Source organism: Acromyrmex echinatior, chromosome 5 (genome assembly GCF_024713525.1).
Source record: "Acromyrmex echinatior isolate Ae372 chromosome 5, ASM2471352v2, whole genome shotgun sequence".
NCBI lineage: Eukaryota > Metazoa > Arthropoda > Insecta > Hymenoptera > Formicidae > Acromyrmex > Acromyrmex echinatior.
The window spans coordinates 7,817,952-7,836,439 of NC_141856.1; the positions used below are offsets into that span (position 1 = coordinate 7,817,952).

The following is an 18,488-nucleotide window of genomic DNA, read 5'->3' on the forward strand; positions in this document are numbered from 1 at the left end:
TCAATTTTTAAATACCATTGTATTTTTGCGTCGCTGTTTATACACAATTCGCGGCTACTTTCCTTTTTCCAAGATCGTAATACTGTGTTTATGTGACATTTAATACGGATAGCATATCACTCGGTTATCACATAATAAGCATAAATCATTAGTATCGACTACTCCGAGTTATATGATCATTTTATTACCACGTGTATGGTAACGTTGTCCTGTTGTTGAAAAAAAAGTACATTGACTTGGCACTAGTATACCGCATACAACGTATTTTTTATCCGTCTTTCCATATTTTCTACAAGCTTTGACGTAAAAGCTGTAATACATTTATAGTGTCGTCCGTAATTCACCAGAGAAACCCGCCTTCCACATTTTCCATGAATCGATCGAGATAGCACAAGCACATAAAATCAATCTATATCTCTCTACATCGCTTCCGGTATAATTTAGAGAAAATTTTAAGATCGTTATCTTGCTATTTTTACGCTGAGTAAGAACGTAATGTTCAATATAAAAGACAAATGCGCCGATAAACGGGATGTGTTCGCATTAAATCTGTGAGTAGAAACTCTGCAGTTTGTATAACAACATATTAGAATTACTAAAAATAGATGCATCACGCTTCGTAAATTTTATTGAGCATTAAACTGAAGTATATCTCATATACTAACATAGATATATCAGAGAATAAAAATTTAAATTTATGATATTCTAGTATCTTTCTGACAGATTACATTTTTTTGTAGATAGTCGTTATTAATATATCATTTATTTCGCAACTTGTACGATTATTTCTTGTTATATAAGTCTTTCATCTTTGTCGATTGACTGTCTACATTTTTGGTTTAATTTTCTTCGTTATTGATTAGTTCTGGTTATTAAGAAATTGTCAATTAAATGCTATAATTGCCTCAATTGCCAATTAACTATTGGATAATCTTCTGTATGCCCTTTCGCTTGACTCGATAGATCTTATTTCTCGTACCTTTCATTCCATTTTGCTCGTAAACTCATTTTCTCAAAACGTATTTTATATTAAACATTCATGATTTTTTCACTTAGTTTAATTAATTATTAAATACACGTTTATTTTTTAACTTTTATTTTATCAAAAATCAGTAGGTATAATAAAATCGCTTCTGAATTTCTTATGTTTAATAGTGTGATTTATTGCGTCAAATTTTTTTTTTATAAAATTTGAATACGCGTGACATTCGTGCCCAATGTTCATGTACAATACGAAATTACGCATTTCCGCGCCGGATAAAACAACAATAGCGGTCGACACGAAGTTAGCCGAAAATTTACATGTCAATTGCTTTTTCTATCTCCGATGGCGGAAATGATACAGCAATGAAAAGAGTCGAAGAGCGGCTCCTCTATCATGAATGGAAATGGCAAATAGATGATATTAAACGTGTCCGCAAAATTCGACTATCATTCGATTACTAATTCACGCGAATATGTTTGAAGGAAATAATGTTAAATGATGATTTAATAGTTGACCTCCATTTACCATGTTCTGTCCTTGTATCATTTCTGCGCATTTCATACCTGTCGGTTTCCTGAAAACGGTTTGGTTTGAACGTACGAAATAAATCTGTTTATTTTTATTACTAATTGTGTCAACTCCCTCCCCCCTCTTCAAAAAAACGATACTGCAATGAAATTGTATTACGATAAGAATCGAAAAGCTTACTGTCATACAAAAAAATATCACTACTCTGGATTCAGTGACCTCGTTATTAACGCGATTGCATTATGCAATGCAATAATTTCACGGAAATGTCGTGACGTCAGCTAGGTGTGGGTAATCGCAGTAAACGACGCGTTTTATAGATATGATTACTAACTTCCTAAACTTCAAAGAAATGTTACGATTTCCGTGCATTTGATGTATTTCATTGATATTTATCGATTTACTATTTCTGAACTCTTGGGTTGTTTATTAGTCATCATTTGTTCTGCGAGAGAGGACAAGTTACGAGCACCTTGGTAAAGTTACTTAGACCTTTTTTTCTTTATTCGCTATATATTCCCGACAACAACGACGCAATATATTAAACTGTCAGAATAGTGCGGAAACTACGACAATTGTAACCGAAGATTGAAATGTTGCGCTTTTGCGTAAATGTGCCGGCGATGTTGTAGCTTACCGACTCCCTAGTTTCACCCGTTTGTCTTTGTACGATTTAGCGAATTGCGAATCGGCTATGAAAGTTCATATTGACATGCCTCGCGTTATGAGAATATCCATTCGCGTTCTACATTCGCGATCCCCGTAAGGCCTCTAAGGCCTTCGCGTCGTAAATGCGATGACAGCGGTGTGTTTGATTTTTATATTAATAAAGTCGACAGCTGCGAGAGAGCAATTTCTCTTGGTGAAAATTTAATGACAAGATTTGCATTATCTCTACTTATTTTTAATCGTTAAACATTTAGTATCAAATTTCAACAATAATTCTCTTTGTAATTTGCTAAATGTCTATCTAGTGTTATTTTAATCAGATTTATTATGTATTTAATAATCATTAATATAATATTTTAAGATTAAACGCTAATTATTAAGAAATAAATTTCTAAACGATTAATCTTCTACGACTAAATCGCAACGGCTGTTGCAAAAATCCGATGAGATCTTCATACACCTACATTCGAAATTCTAATGTCCATTCTCGTTAGATTATATCGTGCTATAACGCAGCTGCAGAATGTAAATTACATCGCACGCTTAAGAGCGCCGATATTATCATCTGTTGTTCACAATTGGAGGAAGCATAGCGTTATTGACAGAAACGGTACTGTCGCGTGGGTGCTCCTTCTGAGATTTTTCGACGCATTATGTTCTATCGTCATCTGAGAGTTACGTAGAGGCTACCTCATGGTCGTTGATGATTGCACGGAGGGAGGTCGAGCCGAGCTGAGTTAGATGAATTAGCTTAATCAAGCTTTAAGTTCCTTTAAAATGGATTTGACAAGCACTCTAATAGACATAACAATTGTGGTAATGTCAACTCACTGCCGATGCAACGCGACACCAGTGTTTGCGAGCATGTCACTTTTTCAAGAGGGAACATACCCTTTCCAATACGCGAAGCAAAGTCGTTATTTACCTTCGTCAAGGTGAACCGGAATAGGCTTCTTCGTGTAGGTGTCAAAGAGAAGCCGAGTAACTCGATAACCTGCAAATACATGCACACACGTTTCCTGCTGACAATACGTGACTTGTAAACCGATCGACAGTCGCGATAAAATTTTATAATCGTGGCGCTACTTGGCGATGATTCTGCTCTGGAAGGTATAAACACCATATCAGATTGATATTGGGCACATGTTCCGAAAATATTGAATTACGGTATTAAACATGCCTGTATTTGAATTACAAATTATATTAATTATAAATGATAAATTAATTATATATTCAATATTTAGTTAGCATAAGATATTTATACGAATTTTACCCTGAAAAATGTGCTATAAATTGATACTTGTTGTCTCTCGTCTAATTGCTATTCCTTTTTCGTAACACTAATTGCTCATCTCAGTTAATATCGTACGTTACTTCATGTCCATAAGCTATCATCATATATTTTTATTCATGTGTTAAATGAATTACTAATGCATATATTCATCAAAATTAATAAGCATAAAGAATTAATGTTCGTATTAATTAAAATTTTGTAAATTTTAAATTTTACATTCTTTAAATTTGAAATCTGCAATTTTTAAATTAAAATATTATAAATTATCATGTAAATTGTAATTGTTTTCGATTGTAATTTTTGAAAAATACATATAGGTATAGCATTAGAAAATAAGTATAGCATGACAACACCTGCAATGTTCTAATACCATAAAATTGTGATGACAAAGCTTTTAGTATATTTAATTAATTCTCTTTTGGGATAAATTACTTATTAATGCAGTTTGCTTTAATTCTTTTTTACATAATGCCTTAGAAAGCATAATTTGATCTTAGAATATTGTTCGAATATAATTTGTGGCGCATTGTAGTCTTTATTTACAGAAATTATATTTGCTTGATTGCGATATGTCCAGTACGTAAATACACTTGCAATCCGTGTTGCCTTTATGAAGTATAACGCAATTGCGGCTCCATCTCGTTGGCTACATGAAAGAACGTTTCCGTTCACCAGATACCAAGCTCGCAAATCGTTCTTCTGCCTTTAACCGGAGATGGCGCTAACTATAATTACGATTATCAATAAAAAAAAACTTTATATATGAACGTATTAGTAATCATGATCATGAAGAGATCATGAAGAGATTAATTTGACGATGTAATTTATATGGAAGAGTTTTTTTTTGTGTTCCAATTTTATTCAAAGTGAAAGTATAATACTATTATGGATGTTTCGAGATGTTACGTATATCTTATCGAGATTCTATGATATGGAATAATGCAAATGATTATAATTTGAAATTAGCAGCAATTGCGAAAAGAAATTTTATATATTTAATTAATATTAATTAAAAATTAATTTCATTTCTTTTTTAGTTTTTATTTTATTTTCATATACTTACATTTCTTCGCCAATCTCGGATTATATTATACTTTATAATTTGATTTTAATGTATTTGTGTTAATTTCCATTTATATTCCTATAACAGGAATTCTTCGTATTTTACAAAAAGATAGTACTATTACTTAAAAGCATGATGCCGATTGTTTACATTGATTAAAGATGAGTCACTTGCCATTCTAGTTTGCAATACTCTGCAACACAAGTGTTTTTTCTTTGCATATCGTTTAGCCAGTTCGAGTGTTTTATCTCAAGATATTAATTTTTTTATTTCGTTAAATGTATAATATATAATACATTTTATATCTCCTACAATTATGAATTTATCTTTTTTGATTAATTATAAGGAAGATAAGTACTAACACTTAATATAATTGCACTACGTTTAATATAATTTTGCCTTTTCTTTTTTTCGATTCCATTTATCTTAGTTTTTATTTACCTAGCCTTGCTCTGAAGATTATGTATCTAACATTTAAAAATAATCGCTCTATTATATATAATCTATTCTCCAATTGATTGATTGATAGATGAATGGATTGATTCAATCAGCTGTTAGGATTAGAAAATATTCTGGAATATATACACAATATTTTATATACGTATAGATATAAAAATATTTCCATAATAAAATTATTACGTGGCATTTGACGCGATCTTTTCAAAATCGTATTTTTGCGAACTTTTTTTAGTTTGTTTTTCCGTAAATAATTGAGTTGACGAAATCTAGTCAAGTTTATTAATCTATCTGGTCATGAAGAAAAGGAAATCGCGATGTGACTCATTACACAGGATATGCTTGATGTGAGTTAAGATGGGTTTAATGACGTACAGGTATGTTTATCGAGCATCGTTCGTCGAGTTTGATAAGCTGGACTTTATAGTGACGTTAGCGTATCTTCGTTAGCGACCTGATTCCGCAATGTGTCAAGGTCATATTGACAGTTCCCTCGCAATTTTGCGCGACAAACCCATAAGGTTTGACCTAATATGGATACTTCGCTTTTGAACGAATGGCACACCGGTTTGGTGGGGATCTCCGCATGGCGGAGAGCTCCTTCGAGGCACCGGGTCTCTCACGTACCGCGGTACTCCAGTACCTCATCAGACGTGTGTTACGTCGCACACGCGTTTTCATATCGTTACAATCGCTTTCCCACTACGCTGCCGGGCACGCCGGTTACTTAACGAGCCGGGAAGGTAGAATCGAAGATCACCAATCCCTTCACGTGATCTCGAATTGTAAGTACAGAACTGTATCAAACGGACATAAGTACTGCAAATTAAATTTATCTCGTGACCTCATCTGTATGAAATCGTGACACGGAATTGCTAGTAATTCTCGGTATAAAACAGAACACTTTTGTTGCTATAAAAACATAGTATATACGCGAGCAAGCTGCTGAAATTCGTTGAAACGTAACAAGAGAATGTGGTTGGAAAAATTTCGAGAAATGAAATAATACATAGAAGATTTTTTCCCCATTACCGAATAATGTTCTAAACCATTCAAGAGGTTATTGCTGTTATAGTAATGCAGGAGTATTATTATATTACGACGGAATACATGGTCGATGAACATTAAGAACGAGACGAAATATCTTTCTTAACTTACATCGGGGTCGAGAAGTGTTTTTGTGAGCTAATTAACATCCTGGTAGCCGTTAAAATCATCAGGCGAGACAGTCCGAACGAACAAATTCCTATATAAGTGTCTCGAACAATTATGTGGTGCACGAGCGGAGCGCGGAAATTGTGTACCTACAAGGTCGAATACTAGATCGAGAAGAGAAAGGATTCTGTAATCTCTAATTAAGTTCACATTTTGAAAAAATATTTTCTCATAATCTCACAATGTCAACGTCGGCACACCAGCAAGCGGCTATACGTCGTCTTGAGGAACTTTTCAGAGACGTCAAACTGGAGCAACTGCAGAACAATCCTGAACTAATCAAACACGAGATTAAAATCGACAAATGCTGTGAGGTGCACGGCAAGCACGCGAAAGAGAACTGTTGGAACCGCAGAGGTTCTCTTAGTAATCTGCATCACGCGACTAGGAAGGATTCTTTTGGACGTCATGACTCTTATAGTTACACTGCCACGTCTCCCACCGGAAGAGGTTCGCTGAATATACCGATGTCACCGCCTAAGAGAGAACTGCACCCCTCGACTTTTCCCAGTACTCTGAGGAAGAATCCTTTGGGATCATCTATGAGCGCTATCAACAACAGAAAGGATCTTTTTTCAAACACTATCGGCGGGTCGCCTTTGCGAAAAGACCCTATAGGTCGCTCCATGGGCTGTCTCAGAAAGGACACCATATCAAGCTATAATTCTCCATTGCGACGGGATTACGTGGCGAAATCGATGACGAATCTCCAGCGACTAACGACTACGCGGCGTGACGCTGCTCCGAATTTGGCAAGCCTCTTTGCGACCTCCGTGGATCCCCACGCGAATCTAAGGACCGGATTGAACTCGTCAAATGGAGATCTGAAGGCGCGTAGTTATTCCAACGGGAATCTGAAAAGCTGCCTCGCCGGTTCCAGTGGGAATCTGAGAAGCCATCTAAACGTGACTTTGAGCGGCGATCCGTCATCGATAAATTCAATCTCGGGCAGCCTCAGAAGGCCTGACACCAAGTCCGCGATGCCGCTTTCTAGTGGCAGACGAGGCTCGTACGACCGGAAGAGACTCTCCACGGATTCTTTGGATAACCTGAAGAGAAACTCGTGGGATCCAGGTCGCAGAAGCTCCTCGGGCTCCTCGGGCGGATGGGATGATCCGATTTGGGAGGAAGGAAGCTTCGGTGATACCGACCAGGTAATAACAAGTTCTGTTTACTTGCCTTGAGAGAGAGAGAGAGAGAGAGATCATGTGAAAGGCCGCTGATGATGCCATCGATAAGTAGAAGAGCTGAGTAAGGTGTGCGGTAATATCGCTTTTATAGCACTCTTAATATGATATGATTATGAAAGTTGATCAACAAATATCGTTCGCGAAAAGGATTTGTCGTGTAAGTAGACTGTTATTTCTGTGATAGAAATATTTGTTATCTAAGGCCGTAGGATATATGAAAAGCACTTCTATCATATTTACAACGTTTAACGTTGTGCGAATTATCTTGCGAATTATTTTCCATTCCCACGACAAGAAAATAAAGTTGGCTTGTCAATTAGAGATACTTACTTAGCTAGATCGTTGCACGACAGCGAGTAAAAATTTATCGGTCCTTGTTAGGCGATCCTATGTACATACACGAGTGACTCGCACTGACGCGTGGGAAAACCTTGGGATCCGTTAATACATACACTAAATATTAGGTTGCAGAATGTATCTACCGAAACAGTTACACCGTGTAACCCATTCTTCGACAACTGAAGATACTGGAGTCCGTGGAAAAATATTAGAGAATCTGCCAGATTTTGCAAATTGATTCCATATCTAGAAATATCCTATATAGGATCCGTGCATTTTGCGACGTAGATTCGCGAAACCGATAAAATTTAATTGATAATCTCAATTTGCATTTCTATGGAATGAAAGAAATGTATGCTTATTCATGCACTGCCATGAATAAGCATTGCGAGATGATTTTTGTATGTTTGTAATATGAACTCTAGGCTCATCGAAATTATACTAACTACATTGCATTTTTTAAGTAGCTCTATTGAAGTAGCTCTATTTGTTTCTGATTGACTTTTTCACGATATTGAATGTTTTTGAGTTTTGTCGGTAAGTTGATTGATTCCACGTAACAAAGGAAAGGGAAATAAGCATTTCCGATACGTGCTGACGTCATCGACGTGCCTTGCATGGTATGAGAGTGTCACGCAGTGTTAGTCATCGAAACGTTACGATAGTGTCTCAGTACAGATAGAGTAAATACGTCAATGCCGTCCGGTTAAGTTTTGATGTAGTCAAGTTCAATTTGTTCTCAGGAACCATCAATCATATTCATTATCATTTTTATTATCATGTAAAAGAATCACTGAAATTGTCCTTAAAAGTAAACCTAAAATATTGCACATGAATATTTGCTGCTTTGTATAATTTATTACGTAATTATAGAAAAAAATCAATATAAAAAATTAAAATTCAACTCGGATAATTTTATTTCGATGAAAGAAGATTGAATTTTTTATAATTATTTTTTATTTAAAGATATTAATGTTGTATTACGTAAAAACGTAAAAGATTAAAAGAATTCTGTAGAATTATGTCGGCACGATATTTTCGATATTTACCTTCGACAAATTACTACATAATTACTGGATAAAAAATAAAAATAAATAAATAAAGATTAAACAGTTATTTAACCGGTTTTTTTTGTTTTGTAATACATTGGCTTTTACATTATTACGGTGCTTACATTCTCTATTTGCCCTGTAGGTAATGGATCCACGCATTTCCTGAAACAAATTCTCTGTGCAGGTACAACCTACGCACAGCCGTGAGTAGTTAGCCTACACACTCGCTCCAGCGATAATTCACATTTTTACGGACAGGTCCCCCTTATTCCCTCCCATTTCCTTCCTCTGGTCACTCGGTTTTTCTATATAACGCGAGAATTATCGCGTGTACATACACACACGATCCATATCGAGCGCACCGACGCACAGGAGTTTAAAGTAGCTTATTGCATCATTATTAGCTCATCATAAATTTATACAGCTGCGACGCTGCAATTAGCTTTTCGCATATACATGAATTCATCCATCAATATATAACAACACCAAAAAAATCTATGATAAACTAAACTTTTTCAAGAAATTAAATTTTTAAGTTACGCTTTATAGATAAAGATTTTTTGTTTATCTTTCAATATCTTTTTTTGATATTGTAAAAGATATAAGATAAATTTATTTATCATTATACTTGCTTTATTCGGAATAAATTTTTATTTTTTTTTTCAAGTAGATGTGAAATTAATTTTTTAATATGTTTTTTATTGCTGATTGATAATCATATATTGAGAACATATAAAGAGAAAAAGTTGGAATATTTCTTTTGTCTAATGCATATTTATATCGTTCTATTGAAAGGATGCGAAGTCGTTCTATGCAGCCGAAATTCCTTAATCCGGTCTGCGGTTGCACGTGCACGATGCATTTTACTTATATACATGCAGCTTCACGGTCGGCGAGCACGTGCGATTTTCCGCGTGTCACACGGCTCCGGAACCGTTCCGTCTCACGGTACGACGACATTTAAGATGATTGACCGATCGCCGTTTCGGTACCGTTATGAAAAATTGACTCTTATTGGCGTACAAACTGATCAAAATTGACCCACAGGAGGACGTTCGTGTGTCACGCACGTCCACGGTATTGCAACAGTTTTCGCATAATAAAAAATGAATAGTAGCCGGAAGCGAGCAACTGGGTAAATCGTAATAATTTTACAATAAATGCAACAAATTGGTTGTAAAAATTAGGCTCTCCTTTACATTTGAATTTTCAACTTCGGTGACTCAGATACGTATCGTGCAGTACTGATAGCGAATGATTTAATAGGAACACGGAAAAGCACTTTAAATTATCTGTGAAGAAGGATATTGATATAGTCAAGACGGTTTTTTTTATATGAAGTAGAAATTATTTATTAGATAGCTTGGAATTTTCTCTCTACAGGAATTATACACAATTTCTATCCTTATAAAAACTTGTAGAGATTTCCTATAGAATTTTACATTTTAAAATTACTGAAAATATTAAACATATATACCAACAATAATTAATAACAATGAATAAATAAATAAATAAACAATTAATAATATTTATTAATAATATTTATTAATAATAATGTAAACAATTTTTATAGCAGTTTATTTATAAAATTATTGAAGATAGAAATATATTTGATACGAAAGAATATAAGAAAAATTTATGTGTCCAAAAATCATAATGTATGCTAATTACTAATTTTTGTAATTTTCACAAATTAGTATTACTAATCTAAGTTTGTCTTCTTATAGAAATAAATTCTTTATGCTTTTTACGTAAAAAAATGTTTACATGGTTTACATAGTCCTGATTTAATCAGAAGAAAAATGTAGATTTACGGAAATTAAGTGATTCGAAATCTATAAATGGAAAGTCCTCTTCTCGATTTATTCACTCGGAATGTTCGGAGGACTGCGCTCATAGGTCTTTAAGACTGAAGACTAGGATCCACTCACGTTCCATTCACATTCGATTCAAATAGGTAGGGTCATTCACTCTGCTATTGTCAGTCAGACACTCAGCTAGACCGGTATCTGTCTATCGCGAGTGTTAATTTCCGAATATCTCAGTGTGACCTTGCAAAAATTTCGATCTCGAAGAGCGTTACTTGTTCCTAATCGTCATGCGAGGACTACCATGTTTTGAGAAAAAGTTACTTCCATATTTCACGAATCGAATTGGTTACGAATCTCTCTCGGATGGTGCGATGGATTCTTTGGAGTTTCGGGTGAGAAAACTTTGAAATACTTCGTCTATACATACATATTTTTTCAGGAACAAATTATAATATAATTAAGATATTTATTTTTAATCATTTACAATCATGATACGAAAGATTATTACGAATTCTTTACGTATCTTACAATTTCTTTCAAGATATGTTTTTCGTATTTCTTTCGTCGTAATATTCCCTGGTTTTAATTATTTGCGGTAAATTTAACGACATAATTAAAATTAAATGAAACACGTCAAGAATATATTAAGTGTTCACTCAACTCATGCAGAATTCAATACCACTAATTAAGTCGAAAAGATTTTTGCATAGTTGGCGAATATTGTTTGTTGTGATTTCGCGATGAATAAAACAGCATCTTATCACATAATTTTATCAACATTATCGATGTGCAAATTATACTTATCAAGTCCATTTATTATGTTAGATAAAATTTCTTAAATTGATTTTCATCATCAAATATTTTTAAGTTTTTTTCTTTCAATATTAATGTGATTAATTAGTGCTCCAATGCTATAATTAAAACTAAATTGTAAATGTATATTTAGTAATTTATATTAATACGTATAAATTCACTTGAACGTATGATTTTAATGATTTGTAATCTGATAAACAATCTTATAATGCGCACGAAATATGTAATTTTGAGAAAACGCAAGTTATCCAGCTCATGTTACGTATAGTTTTTGAAACTTTTCGAAACATTATGCAGGGAGACGTACACGACGCAAAATGTTTACTAATTTGGTGAAAGTCCTGTATGTAATGATCATTTCTTCATGCTGCATTTCAGTGAAATCGAACGTTCCTTTCTTCGTCTTCATCGTAGTACATGACCTTTTTACCGATACCGCAAACTGCGTTCTGCTATGATCATGATCCGTGATAAATTTTTTTTATCAATGAAATGATGGACATTTATGATCATGAGACGTTGTTCAATCATTCGGAACGAACATATTTATCGTTTCTTTGGAAAATAGTAAGAGATACTTAATTTGATTTTTTTCTTTTAACTTTTTAGCAAATTTTTAATCTCTTTCATGTGTTATATTATCCAAACTACAGGTTTTCCTTTGAATTTAAATGAAATGTTGAAATGGATTTTTTGCAGATTATACTAACACACTGTTAGAAATGTAACCACGTGCTTCCTTTACATGTAAATGAAGCTCGTGGTTATGAACGAAATTAAAAGTAATGAATGATTTAACTGAAAATTAAGTTACAGTAATTATTTAAATGTAATGAACGTGTACATTTATGAAAAATACATTAAATTTTATGTATATACATAAATATATTTTTTAATTATAAATACATTAAATTTAATGTAATATCATGAAATTAAGTACAAATTGTGTAACTTAAAATTTAATGAAATTAAATGAAATTTAACATTTCTAACAGTGTAGATTTATATGACCGAATGACAATTAGTTGTCAAGCTACAGATAGAAATAACGATTACATAGTAATTAACATAATATAAGTCTTACCAGAGCAAACATGTTTTTGCAATAATCGGTATTTTTCCTTTAATCTAAAATTAAACACAGGTTATCCTCTTTCATCATGAGTAATAACTTGTCAGTCAGTCGGATTTCCATTTACGGTAGGATTCGCGTGGGTCGTTGTTGCACCTTTGCTCGCCGACGTGCCCGACAACGCCTATGAATATTCCTTTTTTCTCTGATTCTATTTACCTTCTCAAGTGTATTTCATTATATCTCTTTGAACGATTTTTTAATTATTTTTCTAGAAGATACAAATGATCTTCATATTACAAATTCTTAAATTTATTTTGAAATAAATAAAAAATAAAGATAACAATAAAGGTTATAATGGTACAATTACATTTTTAATTAAAGCTCCGATTACGGGATTCAAATTAGTGCTATACACGCGGATTTTGGAGTATTTACATAATTACATTATTTATAAATTGAATTACATTATTATAAATTGAATATCGCTTCTCTTTGAAATATATTCATGCGCGGAAGACGAGATAATTTACATTGCTAATGACGTCGTAGTCCATCATCCGCTTGTTGCCGCCGAAACGATTATTGTTTCTCCATTTGTGGGCGGCAGCAAAACAGTAATCATCATTTAAATGATGATGACGTTAATTATACTTGACGTCGGAGGACAATAAAAAGCGTGGCGATGACAATGCGAGCGTCTGCAAAAATTTCAAGTTCATGCTTATATTATCTTGATATACGTGTATAATGTCAGAATTTAAATATGTACATATAATAAAACCCTCTTATTAACATTCTTGTAGAAAACATCTGTGCATATATCTTAAAAGTACTGCTACTTATCGAATCATATTTCTTTTCAAAAAATTATATTCGATAATATTTTGAAATTGTTTAGTTATTGTAAACTATTCTATAAAACATGTATTTTTGAATAGAAAAATTTATAAAATTATATTTTGAAATCTTTGATCTTTTTCGTTTACATATATTTTTTAAATATCATTATTTTTAAGTAATCGAAATTATTTGGAGCTGCTCCATTTTTTTACATTTTTAAAATTACTAATTTTTTAATATGTATAAAATATATCAGATAATTTACAAACACTACATGCTTTGATGCGGATAAAACAGAAACCTACTTAACAGAAACCTAACTTAGCTTGGTGAATGTACCAGAAGATACATTAATGGTAAACGATTTCACCAGTCTCTACCTCGACAATCCTTGGTCATCCTCTCTTCTCTTTGAATATCACACTGAAGAGCTCTACGTTATCGATATACAACAGTCTTTAATTGTTCACCATAATAAACATATCGTAATAAGCGCGGTAATTTTTCTTATACTGAGAAAAATGGTCTGATTAAATAGTAATTCTGATGGAAAATCAACGAATCAGAATTTTCTTATTAAGTCTGCTAGAATTCTAATTGAGATAATTAGAATTTTGATTGATATAATTATTCTGGTAAAAATAAGAATTTCAGTAAATTTTACCAGAAATATTGTATTAATTAGAATTGAGATAACCAGAATTCTGGTTATCTCAATTAGAATTCTAATAAATTTAACCAAAAAATTCTGATTTGTCCATTTTCAACCAGAAATTTTTTTCAGTGTATTATTTATGAAAAGGAAAGCAAATATTTTTTTATTAAAAATACAACTCAAAATATAGCCGAATAGCTAAGTTTATTGCCGAGAAAATCTGGGTCGCGATCTTCATGTTGATGGATGTAAGCCCAACCAGGCGCATCTAATAGTAATCCACTTTCTTGTAAATTTCTTGTGATTGCTGCAAACTGGCGCGATCTTTTCTCCCAATCGTGATGCTTGTAATTTGTGAAAACGCGATACATTACAATGCTTGCCGTAGAGTAATTTACATAATACTGATAACAGATCAGTAATTGAATTGAATTTTTTGAATTGAAGTGATGTAAGAGAGAGAAGATTAAAGCAATTGTATTATTTTTCATTTATGCCTGATGACTTTCTCTTAATATTTCTATATTTAATGTTATTTTCAATTATATTTTATCTTTGATCAATAATTTATTCATTATTGAGCGATACAAAGTTAATTAGTTAATTTTAATTAGAAAGAAACACATCAATTTAATTAGCCAATAAAATAAAAGTTTTTTATCTCCTTTATTAATATAAATTAGAATATTATTTCCATATTTTAAATAAGTATATAATATAAATTAATTTTGAAAATTAATTTGCAAGTATTGTGTAACGATTGATATAACGACGTGATTATATAATCTATATACTTACATGTAGTAATGTAATAGTAATTAACATATCCTCGCACTATCCTTTATCTTTATGATATTTTTTAATTTTAAACTATCACCATAGTGTAAAATCTTTATTCTTCCGCCTTCTACATCGAGGTATCACTTTCGATAATATTTTTTTCGGTATAGTTCATCAACAGTGGTTTAAGTCATGGTTCACATATCAAGACTGGACGTACGATAATTACAACATGACGCACATATACTTGATAATATACGGTTTACATTTCGTTACGCCGGTTATCGCATTGCCCGTTTTCGTGACAGGTACTGTTCAACCTGTTATTAGTTTTTTTTTTACGGTACACGATGCCGGCAATCCAGTCATACTTGACGTTACATTTTTCATTTCCGCTCCGAACTCCGCTCCGAATCTCAACAAAGGAGTCGTGATTGGTCACATACGCAAGTATTACGCAAGAAAACTGGTCGTGTTCCTTTTTTTCTCACGGTATATGTAACTTCTCGGATTAAGTAAATAAGAAGGTGCGCGCGTACGAGCACTTATTCAGCAAATCTTATTCGCGCAGAGTACAACAAGTTAGAGAACCAATAAGTTGTTTCTCAACTGCAGCTGTCAGTTATAGATAGCTTTTCAAAATGAAAAGGTCAACCTGGTTGCTCTGTCACGCGTAAATTCAACAATTTTCATTCACGCTTGTAGTAATCATCGAATCGCAGATCGATAAAATCATACAATTTTGCTTTTCATATTGAACTTTCTAAGATCAATGATAGTAAAAATGTGAATCGAGTTTGATGAATAAGGAAAAGAGGAAGAAATGTAGACCGTGAGAAAGAATAAAATTTCTCGTACGTCTGATGACTGTATAATGCAGAATCATTTTGCGGATTGAAGTAGGAATTTGGTAGCTGGTAATTCCGGTACCGAAAACTCGGTCAACGTATGCCTCTCTGCGATAACTTTGACCTCGACAACATTTCTTGTCAGTGCGTACTTGCAAGTCATGACATTTTCCTTTTGAGAAAGAAGAAATCGTATTGGACACGGAAGGCATCATTATGTTGGTAGATGCATCAATATTTAAGCAATGACTTCGTCTCTTCGCATATTCGTATGAAGGAATAAAACTATACTTATTATAAATAAAGATATTATTAATTTCCATTTATTATATACAGTTATATAGTTTAATTATTACACAGAATATTTAAAAAAAGATTATTTGAAATTTAAAAAAGGGTTTACTAAAATAATCCTTTATTTTTCTGTTTTTTTTTATCGCGAACTTTACAATTTGTATTAAAAGATTAAATTCTAATTGATATTTAATATACAAGTATATTATCATAAAAAAATAACATTAAATAGTTAACATATTATTTTTTAATAACATATCATTGCCCTCTAATATCACGAAATAGCACCTAATGCGTTTTTAATACTATTATTAAAATATATATTTTCATTTAACCAGACCATCTTCCTTTCACTATTACGTTCTAATTTCCAAGATGGTAATCTTTCGTCTAATCAGATGAACTCTTTTACGGCTTGTATAGATCACCCTCGGTTTCGTCATGAGATAATCTGCCGCTGTCTCCCGAACAAACGCCCGCTCCAGATTTCGTTTTCTCGCGATCTACATAGTGAGCCATCGTATTCTAACAGCGATGCATGATAGTTCACCATTGACTCTCCCACGCGACCCAACGTCACTGAAACGAGCGTTTCTAAACGGCGGCCGACCAGGATAATTGCTTAAAGATCCACGCAATGACAAAAAGACATCCGAAAGGCTGCATCCTCTTTTTGCACATTGAGATAAATCGCATGTGCTCATGCCACCGGATCACGGCAATTTACTTTTTGTGTCGCGCGATACTTTCTCTAAAACGCAGATGTCCTGCGGAGGTAACGCATCGACAACAACATCGACGTCTCCTGTCGATTATATGCTTCGCGGTCTATTTTCCGTGATTTTTGTGTCAATTGATTCGAGTATCCACTGGGAGAAATCCAGCTTTTATCTGTAACATTTATATCTCGCTGTTGTTCGCCAAACTACAATTTTAGTTCACATTGAATCTAAACAGATTAAAGTACTTAAGTTGAAAATTATCTCAATTGAGAATATTATATAATACATTGTATCACATAGTCGAAACGTTTAATGTTAAATACGTATAACTGTAGAAAGTCCTAACAATGAAGCAAGTATATATATATATATAAAATCACCATCATTTATCAATCGGAATTAGATTATTTATTATCGCCCTATCCATTTAATCAATATATATACGTATGAAGTAGGCTTGATTTTATCTATTGCAATTGATCTTGTTGATCAAATGACTTTTAAACACAGCGAAAGGTCACTTTCGTTCTCAGCATATAATCAAAGAGTATTACATACTTACGCTTATCCTGAAAGAACGCAAGTCAATATAAGTAGTGAAATTGATGCGACGCGCAAAACATGGTGTTAATAATAATTGGTTGAGAATCGAATGGCGATTTACGAATGCGTGCATAATTACACGGTGGCGAAAGGAAATTTCGCATATATGAGCCGCAGCAACCAATGATACCGCGTATGAAAAAGGAAGAGAGGTTGGAAAGAAAAATGGTAGAGGATTGCCACATATCGCGGTGGATTATTAACGGAGCGTATCGGAGAAAGCAGCGATGGAAAATCAAACTGGCGTGATCATACGCCAGGGCGCTCCGCGATAAAGAAAATACATATATTTTTTTCTCCAAGGAACGCACTACAAACGTGTGTCGATAAATGTCGATGAAACTAAAGCTTATATTGACAAATGAATCTCGTTACATTGTAATTTTCTACCGAAAAGGTATTGTTTAACTTTTTTCAACGATATGTTCTGCAGAATATATTTCTCTTCGTCACTCCCCATTTAATGCTAACAAATTAGAGTACTGTATAATAAAAATTAAAATTACTATCATATAAATGAAATTAAAAAAAATGTTGGAATAAAATGGTACATTTACGTATAAATAACATTAATTTTAAGCCGTAAAATCATCATCCATATCCGAGAATCATGCTATGAATCGTCACATAAATTCTTACTTCCGTTTATCTGCAAGACTTCTCTCGCGAGATGCCAGATCCAGTAATTTATCGCGACGAAATATACATATTGCTCGAATCGATCGTTGGGATAAATCCATTTATGCAACGCTGCACATAGAACTCTTATAAAATCAGCCGACCGAGGAAATTTGTAAAACACGCGTGATAATACCGATATAATTTCTGGTTGGTTATCGGCATTTATCACAATGTAAGAAAGTGCAATACGAACGGGCTATATACGATGCTGCTGCAAGGCTAAACAAGTTGTGACTCGTCCCAATGCCTCAGAAATAAGTAGTGCACATCTGTACTCTTATTATTTATAAATAAACAAATATAATTTCTCTTTTTATCCTTTTTTAAAATACGTCATGCTCTTAACTACATACATATGCATTTTTTGTGAATAAAAAACTTCGAAATAAAAAAATTATCGCACAACGCACGCAATAATTAAATGAATATAATTATTCTTTGTAAAAAATAATTGTAAAATATAATATTTTTATAAAAACAAAATTTCTGCGTGAATATTTAAAAAATTTTGGAATTTTGGAGAAAAAATAAAGCTATCGAGAATACTAGCTGTACTATACAATTAATAATATTTA

General features: G+C 33.0%; 2 protein-coding genes and 1 long non-coding RNA gene across 7 annotated transcripts in view; 1 reads left to right on the forward strand and 2 right to left on the reverse strand.

Moving 5' to 3' along the window:
- Nucleotides 1-18,488, forward strand: part of LOC105149209 (WD repeat-containing protein 47) — a 69,585-nt gene that overhangs the window by 31,154 nt on the left and 19,943 nt on the right. The window lies entirely within an intron of this gene.
- Nucleotides 832-6,501, reverse strand: LOC147909772 (uncharacterized). Its single transcript, XR_015545089.1, has 2 exons — nt 6,392-6,501; nt 832-6,314 (listed from the first exon to the last, which is right to left on the reverse strand). It is a non-coding gene; the product is annotated as an uncharacterized LOC147909772 (long non-coding RNA).
- klu (zinc finger protein klumpfuss) overlaps nt 9,439-18,488 on the reverse strand; it is a 333,538-nt gene continuing 324,488 nt past the window's right edge. The window contains exon 4 of the transcript XR_015545085.1: nt 9,439-13,188. The gene's annotated coding sequence lies outside the window, so the exon portion shown is untranslated. The remainder of the gene's footprint in view (nt 13,189-18,488) is intronic.